At 39.6% G+C, this 7307-nt stretch overlaps 1 protein-coding gene and 1 pseudogene across 1 annotated transcript in view; both read left to right on the plus strand.

Annotated features, from left to right (window-relative positions):
- BRAF (B-Raf proto-oncogene, serine/threonine kinase) overlaps nucleotides 1-7307 on the plus strand; it is a 195241-nt gene that overhangs the window by 98385 nt on the left and 89549 nt on the right. The window lies entirely within an intron of this gene.
- Nucleotides 4373-5661, plus strand: LOC105814673 (annotated as a pseudogene).

Consider the following 7307-nt stretch of genomic DNA (forward strand, 5'->3'; position numbering starts at 1 on the left):
AACTCCTGAGCTCAAACAATCCACCTGTGTGGCAATATTTTTATAGGTTAATACCTAGAAATAATTATTGCGTCATAGAGTATACACACTTAAAACTTTGTAGGCCAGGCATAGTGGCACATGCCTGTAGTTCCAGCTACTTGGGAGGCCAAGGTAGGAAGATCTCTTGAGCCCAGGAGTTCAAAACCAGCCTGGGTGGCGTAGCGAGACCCTGTCTCAAATAAATAAATAAAATGAAACTTTGTATTACCTTAATATCAGAAAAGATTTGATTTTCGACAGTGTATGAGGCTTCCTTTTCCCAAAACCCTGGGTAACATTTAATGTTAACAAATTTTGAAAAGTAGCACCAATCTAAGAAAAATTAAAGTATATTAGCCTTAGATACTCACATTTATGTGTATTTTTGTATGTATTAATATATGACAATAAAAAATTAACCAGAAAGTATGAGCCCCACCTGATTACCCTAAAAGATGGCTTGTCCTAAGCCTGCCTGCTTAAGCCCATAATTCAAAAGACAGAATTTCCTTTAAAAAAAAAAAAGAAAGAAAGATTTATTGAGATATAATTTAAATACCATACAATTCACCCATTTAAAGTGTAAAATGATTTTTGTATATTCACAGAGTTATGCAACCAGCGCCACAATCAATTTTAGAACATTTTCATCACCCCAAAAAGAAACTCTGTGCCCATTAGCAGTCACTTCCCATTTCTCCCATTCCTCCTAGCCCTAGGCAATCACTCACGTACTTTCTATCTCCATAGATTGCCTATTCTGGACATTTCATATAAATGGAATCATATGTGTTCTTTTGTGGCTGGCTTCTTTTACTTAGCATAATGTTCCCAAGGTTCATCCGTGTTGTACCATGTGTCAGTCCTTCATGCCTTCTTACTGCTGAAAAATATCCTATTGGATGTATATACCACATTTCATTTATACATTTATCATTTGATGGACATTTGTGTTGTTTTCATCTTTTGGCTATTATGAACAATGCTGCTATGAAAATTTGTGTTCCAGTTTTTATGTGGACATGTGTTTTCATTTTTCTTTAGTATATGCCTGTAGTAACCTTTTGAGGTACTGGCAGAATGGTTTTTTTGTTTGTTTGTTTGTTTGTTTGTTTGTTTGTTTTGAGACAAGAGTCTCGCTTTTGTTGCCCGGGCAAAAGTGAGTGCTGTGGCGTCAGCCTGGCTCACAGCAACCTCAAACTCCTGGGCTCAAGCAATCCTTCTGCCTCAGCCCCCGAGTAGCTGGGACTACAGGCATGTGCCACCATGCCCGGCTAATTTTTTCTATATATTTTTAGTTGTCTGATTAATTTCTTTCTATTTTTAGTAGAGACGGGGTCTCGCTCTTGCTCAGGCTGGTTTCGAACTCCTGAGCTCAAACAATCCACCCGCCTCGGCCTCCCAGAGAGCTAGGATTACAGGCCTGAGCCACCGCGCCTGGCCCAGAATGCTTTTTAATTTCTTACCAGGATGAGGGTTCTGGTTTTTCCACGTCCTCACTAACACTTGTTTATTATTTGTCTTTTTGATTATTGCCATCCTAGTGGGTGTGAAGGGGTATGTCATTTTGGTTTTTAATTTCATTTCCTTGATAGCTAATGATGTCAGGCATCTTTTCATGTGGTTGCTGGCTTCTGTATATCTTTTTGGAGAAAGAATTTGCCTTTCTATAAATAATTTTACATGCCATTCATAGACATAATACCAATGTTCTAAGACAAGAAAAATCATAAAGGCTTTTGAACAATGCTTTAATAATAGAAACTGGACAGAAAAGAAAAAGTAACCAGGACTATTTCATCTAGAGATGGGGAAAAGTACAAGTTCTCTAAGGACCTACGTCACAATAGGAGAAAGAGAAGTGGAGAGAACAGAAATAAAACTGAATTCTCTAGGGACCAAAAAGGAAAATATTGAAGATAGGTAAGTCTATTTTTACGCTCTAAAGTAGAAAAGAAAAATAAGGTAGGCTAAATGCAAAATATAACAGATGTTGGCGAGGATATGGAGAAAATTGAACACTTACACACTATTGGTTGGAATGTAAATTAGTACAACCTCTATGGAAAACAGTATGAAACAGTATGGAGATTTCTCAACTAAAAATAGAACTACCATTTGATCTAGCAATCCCACTACTGGGTGTGTACCCAAAAGAAGAGAAATCATTACATCAAAAAGATACCTGCACTCCTGTGTTTATTGCAGCGCTGTTCACAATAGCAAAAATGCGGACCCAACCTAAGTGTCCATCAGTGGATGATTGGATAAAGAAAATGTGTTGTATATATATATACCATGGAATAGTACTCAGCCATAAAGAGAATGAAATCTTATCTTTTGCGGCAACATGGACAGAACTGGAGGCCGTTATCTTAAGTGAAATAACTCAGAAAGTCCACATGTTGTCATTTACAAGTAAGAGCTAAATAATGTGTACACTTAGAAATAGGCAATAGAGACTCAGCAAGGGGTCGGGGGAAGGTAGAGAGGGATGAGAAAGTACCTGATGGGTACAATGTACACTATTCAGGTGGTGGTTATACTAAAAGACCATCCTTCAGCACTATACAGTATACCTATGTAACAAATCTGTACTTGTACCCCCTAAATATATTTTAAAAAATAAGGTAGGCTAAATGAAAGGATTGCAGTATCAGGAAATATGATAGTAGGTAGCCCCAGGAAATGGTCTTTTACATCACTAAATGGAAACCATGCTTATAAGTTGTATATAGTCTTGTAAAAAAAATTGCCTATTTTAGGTATTTCAATATTAATCACTTAGTATTTAGAAAAGATTGTTCATAAGTTTTAGTTTTTTATTTAGAAAATTTTAAATATTTATATGGGAAAGTATAAAGGACAGTATATTAAACAGCTGTGTTTAGTCACCTACAATGAACAAATAGTAATTTTTTGTTATGTTTTCTTCATATTACACACACACACACACACACACACACACACATACACACACACAAATTTAGGTTCCCCTACCAGTCCTTTTTCCCTGCTCAACACCTACCATCCCACTCTATCCCCCAAAAAGCAGCCACTATGATAAATGTGAGGTACAGTCAATTACATGTTTGTATTTTACTACATGTATACTTATCCATAAGCCAGTATTTTTGTTTTCTAATTTTTAAAGTGGTATGATAACTATATGTATGTAATGTTCAACATCTTGTCCTTTTTATTCAAAATTATAATTTCAAGGTATACATATTTATATGTTGACACATATAAATCTAGTTCATGCAATTGAACTATTATTGAGTATTCCAATTTCTGACTATGCCACAATTTGTTTATCTACTCCTCCACTGATGGACACCTAGGTTATGTTCAATATTTTTGTTATTACAATCAGTGTTGAGATAGTAACATCCTTGTACAGGACTCTTGTGTACACATGTGACCGGGTATTTCTAAGTTACAATCCTGAAAGTGGAATTCCTATGGCATGGAGTATGCATACTTGGTTCAACGGTTATAAAAGAACTGGGATCTAAAAAGATAGCTGAAACTACTAAATTAATTTTAGCATCTGTGGGATGATTTTAGCTCTGTGAGAGGAGCTTATTTATTTTGGTTTACTCAGTGACTAGAGTAATGTCTAACATTCAGTAGATGTTCTGTAAGTATTGTTGAAAGAATGAGTGTTTGGGTTTACTATAGCCTGGGATTTGTAAACAAATATCTTTTGATTGGTATTAATCCTGATTGTATCTAAGATAAAGGAAGAACAAAGGGAAAAGATAGGGCAGTATTAGATACTTCAAAATCATGCCCTAGTTGTGCTATAATTAAGCAAGAAATGTTTGTGGAATGGAAGGGTTAAGAAAAAGTTATGTTCTTGTTTTAGCCAGTTTGGGAAAAAACTACTACCACAAATGTTAGCTCTTACTTGTACAAGTACGTAGTTTTAATGGAACAGGTTGAGAGTAAAGGGCCATCGTTAGATTAAAGTAAATGCTAGACCCTCCCTCCTCCTTTATTTTTGGCACCAGCAAAGCAGAAGCTAAGATCTACAAGTGATGAAAGAAGGTGATACATTCAATTTCTTTGTAGATAGGAAGAATAATACCTTTCATATAGTGGTACATTTTGTAAAAACACATAGCCTTAATTTTATCCTTATAGCCACTTTGTGAGGTAGAATACTGTAGAGAACAGCATTAGCTCATGTTGGTATTTAAATTACTATGCTTAAATTTTAATAAAATAGCTATGGAATCCAGGACATTCTTGACTCTTAATAAATTCTATTCTTGGCCAACAGAAAGGGGCACTGGGCGGGCACATATGTGGGTGGTGGTGCTGCAGGCAGGCACATGCCAGTTCCATGGGGCTGGTGTTGTGCAGGCAGATACTGGTAGTGTGGGGTGGCAATGGATCCTGGCCATCTCCACAGTGAGCAGTGATGACAACAGCCTCTTCATCTATCACTGCAGTGCTGCAGAAAAGAAATCACAAGAAAATGAAGGGAGAATAGGCCACCCTTGGTCTATGGGAATGACACAATTCTGGCATCCACATTCTCCAAGTATGGCAGCTGTTTTGCTTTAATCAATGACAGTAAGCATCTGATTGTTTTCCATACAAAACCATGGTAATCTCTGAATGTCATGATTTTGGGTTTGTGAATTTTTCAGTGTTAACTGGAGTGAAATCTTTACCCTTTCTCTCTAATGGGAAGTTGGAGGAAATTTTTCTAGACCGTGGTGAGGAGGTGTATGGCCTTGATCTTTATAGCCTCTGAGGAGAAGGTCTTGGTGCCTGACAAGTCCAGAGGTGTCTACTCCTTTTTGGTGTTGGAGCTGCACAGATGCAGCAGACTTGAACGTGGGAACCTGTCTATGTTGTTAAATGTGGCCGTGAGTCCCAATGACCATTTTGTCCTCACTGTCGACCAAGATAAGAAGATCCGGTTCAGCTGGGCTGCAGCACCGCACAGCATGGAATCCTCCCTCAGGCACACAGTTTGTGAGCCGCATCTTTGTGGTGTCTGGTTATCCTGAGCTGCTCTTGTCCTCCTCCAGGGATTGTACTCTGAGGCTCTGGGAGTACAGAAGCAGCTGCCAACTACACTGCTGTCTCCTGGCCAGTCTGCAAGAGCCAGCAGAGCCTCGGGGCCACAAAAGGTTTGCAGCATTCAGGATTGCATTCTGGTGCCAGGAGAACTGCATTGTGCTTCTGTGTGACTGCATTCCCCTACATCTTCCAGCTAGATGCCCTCAGACAGCATTTAGTATACAGACAGCAGCTGTCTTTCCAGCACCGAGTGTGGGACAAGGCTTTTGAGGAGACCCAGGGGCTGTGGGCTCTGCAGGACTGCTGGAAAGCCCTGCTGGTGCTCTGCAGGCCTGTTGGTGGCCAGTCACAGTCTGTTTTTGACAGTGCCCTGTCAAAGAAAGTGTCTGATATTCTTTATGGGATCAGGGCTACGCGGGATGCTCTGCCAGCACAGATGCCAGCTTCAGTCTCTACAAGGCCACCTTCAACAACATGACCTCCTACATGAAGAAGAAGGAGAAACTGCAACAGCAGTGGTGGTGGAGTCCTCCACCTGGGAGGACAGGCAGACCAAGAGTCCAAGGGAGGCGGCCTAGAATTACTGATCTTCACAGCTAGTGGTAGCTCTCACAACTTTCAAACAGTAAAAGCAGTTTTTACTTGTTCCCTCCTCACCCTGACATCTCTCTTTAAGAAGAAAAACATGGCGACACTTAGGTCCCAACCAGCTCACAGTTCAGCAGATAGGTGGTCTCCTGGGCTCCTTTGTTGCTGAACACAGGCTTTTGGTGTCCGTACCGCCGTCTGGTTGAAGGGAAGCCGTATAGGATGTTGGCTTAACTGAAGAAACTACAGGATAGTAGTGGAAGCACCTTTAAGTACTTTTTCTTCATGTTGGAGGCAACATGTTAACCTGCAGCAGTGGCAGTTGTATAGTTCTGCTATACTATCAATGCCATTTATGCAGAATACGTCTTCCTCTAAGGGATATCTATAGGCAAACGTTTTTGCAGCGGCATGATGGACATTTTCATGTTACTCCCGCTTCCTGTCCCTCCATGTGGTACACTACCCGGCAAAGTAGTCACTCAACATAGGGCTGTTGAGACTCAGATAGAATTAACTCTTCAGGTCCTCCACGCTCCAGCCATGTTTCGTGTGCTCAGCCCCACACGTGCGGTGAGTGCGGAAACAAATGTCGTCTCAAGGAGTTCTGCAATGGACAGTGCTCGCACAGAAGGTGGACTTGTTTCAGGATGTGTGAGTGCTTGGGCCTACAGTTTTACAGGGAAATGATTGCTGGCTTAATGTGCATTTATTACTTTGATTTGATCTTTGTGTACACTACAAAGGAGCCAGGGTGTCAGCTAAATTCTAAGCACCGATCAATAACGACAAGCTTTTTGCAACTTTCTGGAAATGTTTAGCACAACATGTAGAGCTAGTCTCAAAATATATTGAGCAAAACATTTTGGTGTGTATACTGTTTGTGACTGAAGTGTTCACTGCTTGATTTGGAAAGAAATGTTCTTTGACAGCTATGCTTCTAGGTATGTCAGGTAAGCTTTTACCCACTTATGTCTAAAATACAGGAACAGCCATATGTGTTGATAATGACTTTAGTGTGTTTGGTGGGTTTTGCTGGAGACTTAAAAACAAAATCCTTTTGTGCTTCAAATTTTTTACAAGTGCCTTGTTTTTCTTTAACATTGATGTGAAAACAAGCTGTCTATGAAATGCTCAGGCTCACCTGTGCTCAGCAACAGGAGTTCTGGAACAGTGGGGCCACGCCCAGGCCATTGTCCTCCTGTATGAGGATCCTGGCTTTGTTCTTACTGAGGGGGGCATCTGGCACAGGGCATGTTCTCATTAATAATCTGTCTTGAAAGTCTTGGTTTTAGAAGAAATTCAGGTTTGGTCTTGTCGTCTTTACACAGACAACGTGGATCTGCAAACTATGGCCCGTAGGCCAAATACTGCCCCTGTGCTTGATATTATAGGGCCTGTGAGCTAAGAATGGTTTTTACATTTTTAAAATGATTAAAAACAGATCGAAAGAAAAACAATATTTCATGACATATGAAAATCATGAAATTCAAATTTCAATGCCCATGAATAAACTTTTATCAGGACACAATAAAAAGAATTCTATTCTTTTGCCAGCAGTGAAAGAGCTTCTTAACTGTTGCTAGATAAGTTTTTCCTCCTCTTGGAATACTAATGGTTAATTGATTAACTTCAGTTTTTAATTTTAATTTGATTGG

Source organism: Propithecus coquereli, unplaced genomic scaffold (genome assembly GCF_000956105.1).
Source record: "Propithecus coquereli isolate 6110/MARCELLA unplaced genomic scaffold, Pcoq_1.0 Scaffold302, whole genome shotgun sequence".
Lineage (NCBI taxonomy): Eukaryota > Metazoa > Chordata > Mammalia > Primates > Indriidae > Propithecus > Propithecus coquereli.